This window comes from Schistocerca americana, chromosome 3 (assembly GCF_021461395.2).
Source record: "Schistocerca americana isolate TAMUIC-IGC-003095 chromosome 3, iqSchAmer2.1, whole genome shotgun sequence".
NCBI classification, from domain to species: domain Eukaryota; kingdom Metazoa; phylum Arthropoda; class Insecta; order Orthoptera; family Acrididae; genus Schistocerca; species Schistocerca americana.
In genome coordinates this window covers 948222493-948235523 of record NC_060121.1, presented here as the reverse complement: position 1 = coordinate 948235523, position 13031 = coordinate 948222493, and positions in this window count along the sequence as shown.

Sequence of the window (13031 nt, the reverse complement as noted above, 5' to 3'; positions counted from 1 at the left end):
CAAGCAAATTGACTTTCAAGTCTGGTTTAAAAAGGTAGGTGAATCCAAAAGATATTAATCGGTTATAGGTTGAAGTGTACATAGAGACAGCAATCGTTGGGAAAAAGGCTGTCCATGGTGTAGCAAATTTTTTAAGCTTTCATTCTTGCGTGAAGAGTACTAAAAATGTATATAGTATGGATCCTGGTTACATGAATGCCAATGTGATTGTAAAAATTGTGGGTGGATAAAACTTTAACCTTCCTATGGTCTGTGATCTGTATAAGTTTTGTCCTAAATTGCTAGATAATTTGGAATATTAAAATAGAGCTATTACTGGGTCGCCAGAAAAGATAAGATTTTGTTTAATCTTGAAGTTTGTAAAATTGTGTGATTTAGAAGGGATTTTTTTAGTTTTTATTGAATGGTGGCAGAGGTTTCAATCTTTTTCATGAGAAAGTAAGTATAGCTTGGATGTGGGGTAAGGCATCATACTTTTTTTAATGGGATGGTATGGGTTCTATGAGTTTTTGTTTGCTAAGGGTAGCTGTACTTAGTTATTAAGTTGAATCCATTCCCATTCTACAGAAATGAGCGATTGTCTCTGAAACCTTTGAATAAACAGGTGTACAATTTACTACAATAGTCTCAAGTTTCATTATTCTCTCATTTCTCTCCAGTAATCAAACTAGGTAATAGCACTATGCCGGCCGGGGTGGCCGAGTGGTTCTAGGCGCTACAGTCTGGAACCACGCGACCGCTAAGATCGCAGGTTCGAATCCTGCCTCAGGCATGGATGTGTGTGATGTCCTTAAGTTAGTTAGGTTTAAGTAGTTCTAAGTTCTAGGAGACTGATAACCTCAGAAGTTAAGTCCCATAGTGCTCAGAGCCAACTGCACTATACTTTCCGTCAGCATACCATAGAAGGTGGTAGGGACCACTTCTCGGAGCCTGTGGTGTGGAAGCTGGTGTTGTTCATTCTGTAGAATCAACGAACACCGCTATTCTCTGCTCAACCAGTGAAGAACCTCCCTAGGAGGGTAGTCCAAAGTGGAGTGGGGGGTGGGGGAGGGAGAAGGTACCAGTCTTTGGGGTCTGTCTTCTGTCCTTGTTCAGGTCTTACACTTCTAGTCCTACCTTTTCCTTTCTTTCTTTCCCTATTGGGGTACAGGTTCTATCCTCCCTCTGTCCAAATACATGTGATAATCCCATCTAATGAATCATTCTCTATATTTGGTCTATAAAACCTGTTATAACAAGATAATCCCAAGACAGTACAGCCCTAGAGGGTTTCCAACCACTGTAGTATAAATGTTAGTTGGTAACTATTGGGTATTAATCGGTACTATAATAAGACCTGAAAGACATATTTTCATTAGTTGTGTGCAATTATGAATTTGAACAGTGCATTACCAAAACATACAGTGTATAGAATTGCCATGTTTTGTGGGATAAAGAAGTAATCTGTTATGTTTTATTAGTTACGTATCTGCTATCTAATTTCAACATGTGATGGTGGACACACATACAGACTGATATACATATAGCTGTAAGTGCTACAGACATACTGTAAGTTGGCTGTTTATGTTTTTATGTTGGTAACGTCACCTAGCGCTGTGTATGAAAATCACTGGCTGTGCTGTGTGCAGTCTGTGGCTGGTTGGCATTGTTGAAATATTCTCTATTGTAGTGTTGGGCAGTTGGATGTGAACAGCACGTAGCATTGCACAGTTTCAGGTGAGCCGCCAGCAGTGGTGGATCTGGGGAGAGAGATGGCGGAGTTTTGAGAGCGGATGGTCTGGACGTTTGTCCATCAGAGAGAGTAAATTTGTAAGACTGGATGTCATGAGCTGATATATATATATAAATGACTTTTGAACGCTATTAAGGTAAATACATTGTTTGTTCTCTATCAAAATCTTTCATTTGCTAACTATGCCTATCAGTAGTTAGTGCCTTCAGTAGTTAGAATCTTTTATTTAATTTGCACTATTGGTGCTCGCTGTATTGCAGTACTTCGAGTAACGAAGATTTTTGTGAGGTAAATGATTCATAGAAGGTATAGGTTATTGTTAGTCAGGGCCATTCTTTTGTAGGCATTATTGAAAGTCAGATTGCGTTGCGCTAAAAATATTGTGTGTCAGGTTAGTGTTGATCAGAATAAGTAAAGAGAGAAATGTCTGAGTACGTTCAGTTCTGCTCAGCTGTTTGAAAATCAAATAATGTAAGAGGTTCATCAGCACAGTCATTCCTTAATTTTTCAAAGGGGACGTTTCATACGTCGACCCTTAGCTGAGGATACCTCACTGGAATCTTCTGATTTTTTCTTCTAGTTTGTGTAATTAATGTACCTATTCTTTATTGCTAGAGCATAATTGTAGAGAGAATTTACTTTGTAGTTGTAGCTTTTCATTGTTGTAGTGTAAAACAGTTGTGGTATGCTTGTAGATTTGCACCAAGTATTTCGCAGCTGTGCTTGCAATTAACTAAATATTATTTTCAGTGCTATGCTAATGTGTTTTCTTGTTCTAGCTCTTCAAATTGTGCTTTTCTTGTTATCGTGTGAAATTAATATTTCGAAAACTATTCTCATTATTTTATTTATTTACTTATGTCATAATTCCTGTAACACTGATGTATCTGTTTATTTCTATTCTCTTGTAAAGCCTGTACTACTACAAATGAAATTTATAATTGTATGGACACCAGTTCTTCAAATTAAGCTACATGTCACTGCACAGGTTTCTGTTCGTCATAGTATATGCACAATAGATGAGAAGTTGGGACTGTTAGTGTTTGCACGTGTGTTGATAATTCAGCAAGGGACTGGTTAATAGCATTGCTGGTTCTAAGGACAATTCCAAAAACTTTGTGTGTGCACAAGTGGTGGTTTATGGACTTGCTATATTGTCCGCAAAACTCTTCGTTGGTGATTGTGCACCTGCACAGTCGCAACAGATGCTGGCCATCTCTACAAGGACTACAGTGGGTCTGCATCTTTGATGGCCCACCAATACCATTATTTCTACAAGGACAGCAGTGGGTCTGCACCTCTGGTGGCCCACCAATACCATAATCTCTACCAGGACTACAGTGTGTCTGCTCTGTGATGACCTACCTACCAATATTCTTCAAAACTTCGACTGACTATGCTGTGGGTTTGCTCTGTTGTGGCCCATTACCTGTCTGCATGTCAAGAGTCAGCACTGTCTCTCCCTTGGAAGGACAACATTACTTCTTCAAGACTGCATGGAAATCTACTACTTCCGTGTGCATTTTCTTTTACTGCTCAGACTTTGAGGAAAAAAAAAAAAACACTGCAATTTTACCGGGATAATGAACAGGACTCTCTTTATGGACTGTGAGAAAATTTTAGCTTTTGATCAGCATTGTATCAATAAGTGTGTGCATTTGATATCATTGTTATTGTAATTATGAAAATTTTTCAAATCTCTATTGGCCACTGCCTAAAACAACTCGTAAAATTTTTTGTGGTGAGCGTGGGGGCTATGTAAGCAGGCTGTTTATGTTTTTATGTTGGTAACGTCACCTAGAGCTCTGTATGAAAATCACTGGCTGTGCTGTGTGCAGTTGTGGCTGGTTGTCATTGTTGAAATATTCTCTATTGCAGTGTTGGGCAGTTGGATGTGAACAGCGCGTAGCGATGTGCAGTTTCAGGTGAGCCACCAGCAGTTTTGGATGTTGGGAGAGAGATGGCGGAGTTTTGAGAGCGGGTGATCTGGACGTTTGTCCATCAGAAAGAGTAAATTTGTAAGACTGGATGTCATGAACTGATATATATATATATATATATATATATGACTTTTGAACACTATTAAGGTAAATATATTGTTTGTTCTCTATCAAAATCTTTCATTTGCTAACTATGCCTATCAGTAGTTAGTGCCTTCACTAGTTACAATCTTTTATTTAATTTGCAGTATTGGCGCTCGCTGTATTGCAGTAGTTCGAGTAACGAAGATTTTTGTGAGGTAAATGATTCATGAAAGGTATAGGTTATTGTTAGTCAGGGCCATTCTTTTGTAGGTATTAATGAAAGTCAGATTGCGTTGCGCTAAAAATATTGTGTGTCAGTTTAGTGTTGATCAGAATAAGTAAAGAGAGAAATGTCTGAGTACGTTCAGTTCTGCTCAGCTGTTTGAAAATCAAATAATGTAAGAAGTTTATCAGCACAGTTATTCATTAATTTTTCTAAGGGGACGTTTCAATACTAAGAAAAGGATATATATATATATATATATATATATGTATATATATATATATATATAATGAATAGTCAGAAAGATCTGGACTATAGTCTAACAGGTGTAGTGTGAATAATTAAACTTGTAAAATTCTTATCACACCATGTTTGTCGTGGTGGTATAGTGAACATATGAAATTGTTAATTTCTTGAATAAAAAATTTACCGAGACTGTTCTTATTCAAGAAATTCAGTAAAAGTTATTTTCTCGTAGGTTTATTACAGGTGGAAACTGCTTAGTAGTCAAATGTGTGTTCATTTATAAGGGGCAACAGACGTGAGAGTACGAGGATATCCAGATATTTTGCAGCCAAAGTTTGTAAATAAATAATTTCGTTGACTGAAGGTGATATCTCGTACTAATTTTGAATATAAATGACCAATTTCTTTTATCAGTAGAGTTATATGCTTTTTTGTTGTCCAGAATAATAGTTTCAAAATATAAAGTTTTATTTATTATGTAAGAAGATTTATTGGGGAACAAGTCCTGATTTGTGTATTTTATTATCTGCATGAGGTATTCCACCTGGTCTCAGTGTCGTTCCAAGAGAGTTGAAGAGGTACTTGCAGTCTTGAGGGGCAAAGTAGTCAAAGGCGACAAAGAGTCTTCTGTGCCAGTCTCTCTATGAAGGAAATCCATTGGCCACAAGTTTGTATCAATAAAATGCATGTATGTATTGAGAAAACACTAGTAACAATATACTTATCATATAAAATACGTTGTATTTAAAGGCGAATTAAAAGCCTTAAGAGAGTATTCGAGAGAACGGTTCAATCCCGCGTCCGGCCATCCTGATTTAGGTTTTCCGTGATTTCCCTAAATCACTCCAGGCAAATGCCGGGATGATTCCTCTGAAAGGGCACGGCCGACTTCCTTCCTCGTCCTTCCCTAACCCGATGAGACCGATGACCTCGCTGTCTGGTCTCCTTCTGCAAAACAACCCAACCCAACCAACCTTAAGAGACTGGAGTTGTGAAGTCCTGGTTTATAGTACAAAGTAAGAAGGATATTTAACAAGTCGGGGGTTCGCAGACTGCTCTGAACTGAAGATCATAAGAAGGTAGTTTGAAATATAAAAGAACCCTCGCAATATATTTTGTAAATTTTTTTTCTGTAACTACATAACTTTTTGCAGTCAATTGTGATATATTACTGGAGTATGCTTAGAGAATGTAGGATTGTATACGACAGAAATCTAGAGGGATCTGCCTCCGCAACGTAAAAGACGTGGGAACGTAAAAGATGAAAGGGCGCGATTTTGCGTAAGAAGTCTTTGTGGCACATACAGTCAGTGGCTGTCTCTCGATAAGTCAGCATTCCGAGTTATCGATGAGGCAAAGATATCTGTCGATGTGGAATAATTATACCTCGAATATGGACTGTTATTAGACTGTGTACCGTGGTATGTGTTGAGTTGCTCTAAAAGCCGTATTTACGACGCAAGAAGATATTTTACAGAACGTATTATATCAAGAGCCGTGATTCTATCATACGGCTGTGTTCTGTCACAACAGAAGAACGCCACAGCATCCACCTTCAGGCAAAGTAACGCTTAATTTTGTAACTGCATGCGTGGACCAGTGTTTGCTGATGTTCTCCGATAATAAGTGCATAAGTCTAACTTTGTTTACGAACCGTGTTTTATCTTACGTCATTGACTTTCATAGTATCCTGTTAATGTTACCAGAAAGTTCCGAGTTTTCCTTTTATGAGAAAGTGAAAGTTATTAAAAGATTAATTTCAGTTATTAAATGAATTGATAACTTTGTGGGGTAATTGGATTTGGTTTTGAAAATAACCTTTTGAGTGAAGTACTACACGTAGTCGTTAAAATTTTCAAGTTCAGTCCATAGCAACTGCTGTGACTTGGCAAGGCAGCCAAGTCACAATGAGAGGAAGCCGAAAGGCACGCGTTAAGCTCACTCAGATTGGCGTGAGGTCTGGAACAGGACAATGTCCTGAGAACTGCGATAAAGTACGAAAATCTTGTAATACTTAACTTTAATCCATAATCGGTGTACATCGCTCTTGTACAGATATAATCTCCATTTCAATACACACTGGTAATGGCGCCTTGCTAGGTCGTAGCAAATGACGTAGCTGAAGGCTATGCTAAACTATAGTCTCGGCAAATGAGAGCGTAGTTGTCAGTTATCCATCTCTGGCTAAGTCGGCTGTACAACTGGGCCGAGTGCTAGTAAGTCTCTCTAGACCTGCCGTGTGGTGGCGCTCGGTCTGCAATCACTGACAGTGGGGACACGCGGGTCCGACGTATACTACCGGACCGCAGCCGATTTAAAAGCTACCACCTAGCAAGTGTGGTGTCTGGCGGTGACACTACAGCAACAACATATTTAATTACAGTTCAGCTTGAAGTGAAACTTCTGTAAATAATTAAAATAATATCTCTGAATATAAAATTTACTAGAGAACAGTGACTACAGAAACAATCTGCGGGCCATAGTAGTTTGCAGCCCTACAGTCATATTGATATAAGAGTTTTGTAAGCAATGATTTTGTGTATTTCCTTTTGTGTATGTCATTATTATTGTACATTACTGAGAGAGTCAATCGGAATTCTGCCACGAGACAGAATAGTTTTAGTTTCCCTCCCCGTGATACACTCAGCCAATCTGTAAGCCACAGGGAAAGTTCACGGAAAGATTAATTAACCATTACTGAACTATTTGTGTTGTTAAATACATGAGTTGTGTTATACTATAACAGATCCAGGGCCCCATATATAGCTGATGTTCTGTACAACTAAATAGCTTATACGGAGTCTATGAAAATAAAAACAGTGTTCATGTTAGTTAAAACTATAGCTTGATAACCGTATCAAATTTACTATCCTTTAGTAACGAAGATTCAGAGCCACCTCATGTTCAAATTATCTGTAATTTTCTCCTGTTGAGTAGTGAATTGCAACTAGCATTAGTCTTTAAACACTAAAATAAGTAGTGTACGTTAGTGTGAAGTAGTTTCTCGCTTGTACAAAAATACAGAGCAGATTTTACTCATGGATGTTTCCTTTGCTAATACATGCAAGAATTCGCAAGTGTTTTTCGTATACAATTTCGAAACAAATTTTCCAGTAAAGTGAAGTTTAATTCAGTAATTAATTTACTTTATTTGCAATATAATTACTTGAAATGTCTTTTGCCTAATTCGGCTGACGACTGTATTCATTTCCATGACCACAGCTTTTAGTTTTAAACTATAATACCGTTGTTTCGCTTTCCGATCGAATATAATTGCATCCTTTCCAACACATATCCCTTCAGGTGACCACTATGGTCGGATTGCTTTCCGACGTATACACTATCACTGTTGAAAGGGTCCCTTGTTAATGTGAAGTTGCTTTTATAGTGGTGTTATAGATGTGACGTCTTGAAGGGCACCCAGCCATAAAGTTTAAAGATGAAACAAAATTTGTCAAATCCAAAACAAATGATCCATGAACTAGACGGGATAACCCCTAAGGAAAAGAAAGGAAGTAAGACAGCCAGAATCTTATTACTATACTGTATACGCACAATATGTAAACTGTCCTAACACGCTTTTCTTCCTGGAGTTTGCAATTTAACTGGATAGCAGTGCACATAATGAAACTATCACAATGACTGCTGAGCAAACAAAGCGACTTTATTAGGAACTGATATTTTGAGATCTTTATGACATGTTGAGATGAGCGCGAAGTCTGGCTGCGAGACCGTGAGTGGTAGATTGACTACTTTATTTGAAAGATTTCTCTCACTCATGCGCTGGAGTATGTTATATGAGAGTGATGCACTGCCTTTCAAAGCCATCTGTCCAGTGTAGCAGACTGTGAGGCGTGCCTGTGGCGCTTTGCTATCGTTACTGTGTTGTTGCTGACGCGGTGAAGACAGGGGTGAGAGGAGAGGGTGAAGTTCGGTGCCGGCACCCAGCCTGCTCCTCTCGAGTAGCACCGGGGAGGAGGGAACTCCACCGTCAGTGTCACGTGTCTCCACTGCAGGGAGGTCTGGGGTTTAACACAAGACTTTGGCTAGTATCTGATCGAGAACAGCGCGCCACGAGTTCTCCTCCTCTTTAGGGTAAACACTAGCGTCGATAATACCTTTTCACCATCAGGATTTGAGCTGGCTACCTCCGAGTGAAATACTACAATTGAAGCGTGGCCTAGTGAACTGAGAGAAGTAAGCGAAATGATTTCTTGACAGGATCAGGAAAGCAGTGTTGGCGGCGACACTCTCTCCCCAATTTTGCGATAACACAAAACGAATTGCCTTTCCTTGGGCTCCTTAGATGTCCTCTGTTCACGTATGTGGTAAGGATCCCATCACTGCACAGCAGTAATCCAGCAGAGGACAGACAAGCGATGTGTAGGTAGTGTCTTTAGTAGACTTGTTCCATCTTATAAGTGCTCTGGCAATAAAAATCAATATTAGATTTGCCTTTCCCACAACATTAGCTATGTGATCGTTCCAATAAGTTCTCAGTAATTGTAATTTCTTGATGTTTAGTCGGATTTACAGCCTTTAAATTCGTGTAGTTTGTCTCAATGTTTTTCTTGTGATCTGTACCTGCAATGCCCGTTTCAGCCTCTATGATTGTATATTTCATATTGTAACGTAGCAAGTTATTACGAGATAACATTCGATGCAGTAAGGCACAGAGCCGTGTAGCAAGGTGGCTTCAGGAAGGCTAGGTTTTTTCTTCACTCTGACTCACAGCACAGCTGACGCTACCAGCCGTGAGAACGGTCTCAAATAACATTGTCGGTACGCAAATTCATACCCCCTACGAATCTAAATAAACCATAGTAATTGTCATGGGATTTTGTTCAAACTTGGGACTTAATCTTTTGTTGTTAAGGAAGCGATCCTGTCAAAATTACAGATTTATATCTATTGTAGTTACAGATATTGAGAAAATTACTTATATATCTTAAAACCGACACTTATGTTTCAAAACTCAGTTAGGAACAATAACCAAATGGCTTTTATTATCATCACAAGTCATAAAAACGCTCAAGTATATAAAACCATTTAATTGGAATTTTCTTTTCAAAACTTTAATTACACTACGTTATGTAGCATAAAATTCATTCAAAATTATTATTTTCTTATTATCTTGTTGTGTGAATATATGGAAATGAATGAGAGAGTGTATGTGGGACATACGTTATAACTTAATGTTATTTTATGTAAAACCTTATAAAAGTGAACCGTGGAATATTGTGTTGCAACCATGATGCTGACGACGTATGTCGATGTGTGCTTGCTTTTGTAAGAGAACAGCCAGAATAAAAGTCTGAAGCGGAATAAGTTTCTATATTAATTTAAAGAATATTTTGCATTGCGTTCCATTTTATTAAACAATGTATTGAAAATTGAAATTGTAATGACGTCAATGACTACCTGATTAGTGGTTGACTAAGTCAAGGTTTGCCGCGAGAGTGATCTGGAAGGATAATTCTGATTGGTCATTCAGATCAATAGTCAATCAGAACCAAGCGGTTCCCGTGTGCAGATAATTAGATAGGCAGAGAGGAGACGAGCATCGAGAGAGTGGCTCGCTAACCTGCTTCCGAGTAACTGCATGCCAGGTGCCTCCGCGAAAATAGGATGTAAAATGAAGAGTGAGATCATTTCAGATCGAACGTGTCGTGACTAAAGCGGTTTAAGTTACGAACATTTTGAAGAATGTGTGATGTTTAGGAATTAATTAGTTTTATAAGCGTGAGATCTTTTGGTCGTAGAGACAATTCCGTGTGGCATAAACCGTGTTCTTTATGGAATGCTTTGGCGAGCACTTCTAACATAGAAGACCACTGAAACGACCGAATGTTCAACTCGCTAATAGTGGTGGGTCAGTGACAATTAGATCGCAAAATTAATCGGGTCGGACTTGCAGAAATTCTGGCAGCTTTTATGTGGGAAATATGTTGGATAAACAGTGAACTTGGAATGATAAAGCATTTACATTATTAAATACGGACTTGATAGCCATTTTATGTGCTTCATTATGAAGAAAAAAGAATTTTCAAATGCTTATTGTAATTAAACCACATTCTCCTACCACCCTAAATTTGTGAAAAAGAACTTACAGGAAATGATTTGCAACTTGAGTTACGCGGCGTCTGTGTGGCAGGTATTAGGTAGTGGTTTCATCAATGCTGCTTTACACTGCCTAGCGTGTATCCACACTACTGGACATAAGAAATTGCTACACCACGAAGATGACGTGCTGCAGATGCGAAATTTAACCGACGGGAAGAAGATGCAAATGATTAGCTTTTCAGAGCATTCAGACAAGGTTGGGGCCGGTGGAGATGCCTGGTGAAACGTTGTTGTGATTCCTCGTGTAAGGAGGAGAAATGCGTACCATCACGTTTCCGACATTGATAAAGGTCGGATTGTAGCCTATCGCGATTGCGGTTTATCGTATCGCGACATTGCTGCTCGCGTTGGTCGAAATCCAATGACTGTTAGCAGAATATGGAATCAGTGGGTTCAGGAGCGTAATACGCAACGCCGTGCTGGATCCCAACGGCCTCGTATCACTAGCAGTCGACATGACAGGCATCTTATCCGCATGGCTGTAACGTGTCGTGCAGCCACGTCTCGATCCCTGAGTCAACAGACGGGGACGTTTGCAAGACAACAACCATCTGCACGAACAGTTCGACGACGTTTGCAGCAGCACGGACTATCAGCTCGGAGACCATGGCTGCGGTTACTCTTGACGCTGCATCACGGACAGGAGCGCCTTTGATGGTGTACTCAACGACGAACCTGGGTGCACGAATGCCAAAACATTTTTTGGATGAATCCAGGTTCTGTTTACAGCATCATGATGGTCTCATCCGTGTTTGGTGACATCGTGGTGAACGCACATTGGAAGCGTGTATTCGTCATCGCCATACTGGTGTATCACCCGGCGTGATGGTATGGGGTGACATTGGTTACACGTCTCGGTCACCTCTTGTTCGCATTGACGGCACTTTGAACAGTCGACGTTACATTTCAGATGTGTTATGACCCGTGGCTCTACACTTCATTCGATCACTGCGAAATCCTACATTTCAGCAGGATAATGCACGACCGTAAATTGGAGGTCCTGGCTCGTCACAATACGCCAGTCACTACTCTTGATGAACTGTGGTATCGTGTTGAAGCTGCATGGGCAGCTGTACCTGTACACGCCATTCAAGCTCTGTTTGACTCAATGCCCAGGCGTATCAAGGCCGTTATTACAGCCAGAGGTGGTTGTTCTGGGTACTGGTTTCTCAGAATCTATGCACCCAAGTTGCGTGAAAACGTAATCACATGTCAGTTCCAATATATTAAATTTGTCCAATGAATACACGTTTATCATCTGCATTTCTTCTTGGTGTAGCAATTTTAATGGCCAGTAGTGTACTACTGCAGAGTGAAGGGACGTCGGAAGGAAGAAATATAGTGGTAGGTGAACTGTTCGATGAAAGTGACAGAGAGAGAGAGAGAAAGAGTAAGGAGACATAAGAAGACAAAACGAACCCGCCCGCCTCAGTCTCCTTCATGGGTTACCCAGATTATACCATGTGGTTGCTTTCAGAGAGTGCATGTGTAAGTTATGTGCTGTATGCACACGTTACACAAAATGTGCGTGCGTGTGTGTCTGTGTTCTGTTGGCGAAGTTGTGTGGCTTCAGCTGACAAAACATTCAATCATCGTCCTCGCCTCCGTCTGACACGGAACAGATGACTCTCAGAGATGCCACCACCACTGGATAACAATGACGTCATGTCCCACTTACTCATTGTTGATGTAGTTGTAAACGTATCTGGGCGCCATGTAGAAGGTACAGAGGATGAGACTCTAGGGTACACACCGACTGGCTCTATCGTTTTAATGGGTGGTAAAATACTGGGCTGTGATTTGTAGAGCATGATATGCATGTGTTGACTTAGGAATTATCTGATTCGCCTATTTCCAAGAAAGATGTGTGGCTTAGGAGAGGATAGATGAAGAGAGGAGAGGGGAGGCAGAAGGTCATGGCTTAGGGGCCGGAAAGTTGAGGGGAGGGGGTGAGAAGGAAGTGGTGGGTGGAAAGAGATGATTTCATGCATTTGCCCCTGTCCCTGCATTTATGCAGGCCAACGGTTCAAGACCAAATCTGGCGTTCAATCCCCATTGCATTCCTATCGGTCTACTCGTGTGTATTCCAGCAATTAAGCAATAGTAGTAATGAAATGAACCAGACCAGCTAAATCCATGGGGCTAGTTCGTGGGATCTCCAATGTTAGGCGAGTAATGGAGTCCCTCAGGGAAATAGTAGGCTGGCAGGCTGCCAGTACACACTCAATATGACTGTTGGGAGTTAAAAGAAACGGAAGATTAATGTTTAACGTCTCGTCTACAGTGATGTAATTAGAGATGGAGCGCTTCAAAAGGAACCGGCATTTGCATGAAGCAGTTTAGGGATATTATGGAAAACCTAAATCTGAATGGCCAGATGGTACCTGAAGCGTCGTGCTCACGAATGCGAGTCTGGTGTACTAACCGTTGCACCACCTCTCGGTGCTTGCCAGGAGTCCTTACCTGGCATGTGGAGGAAGGTCTGCCGGTCGCTATCGAATGTACTGGATGCAATCTGCTGCAAATCGTCGCTCATGTCTGCACGAATCACATGTGCCACTGAGACCAGCTTTGATTCCTTTCAGTGGTTGGCGGGTTTGATAAGGCATTTAGTGTCACACACGGAGTGTAAGCTCAGGTCACTGTCCGTAGTATCACAAAGTCGATAGCGGTCCTCTGGTTT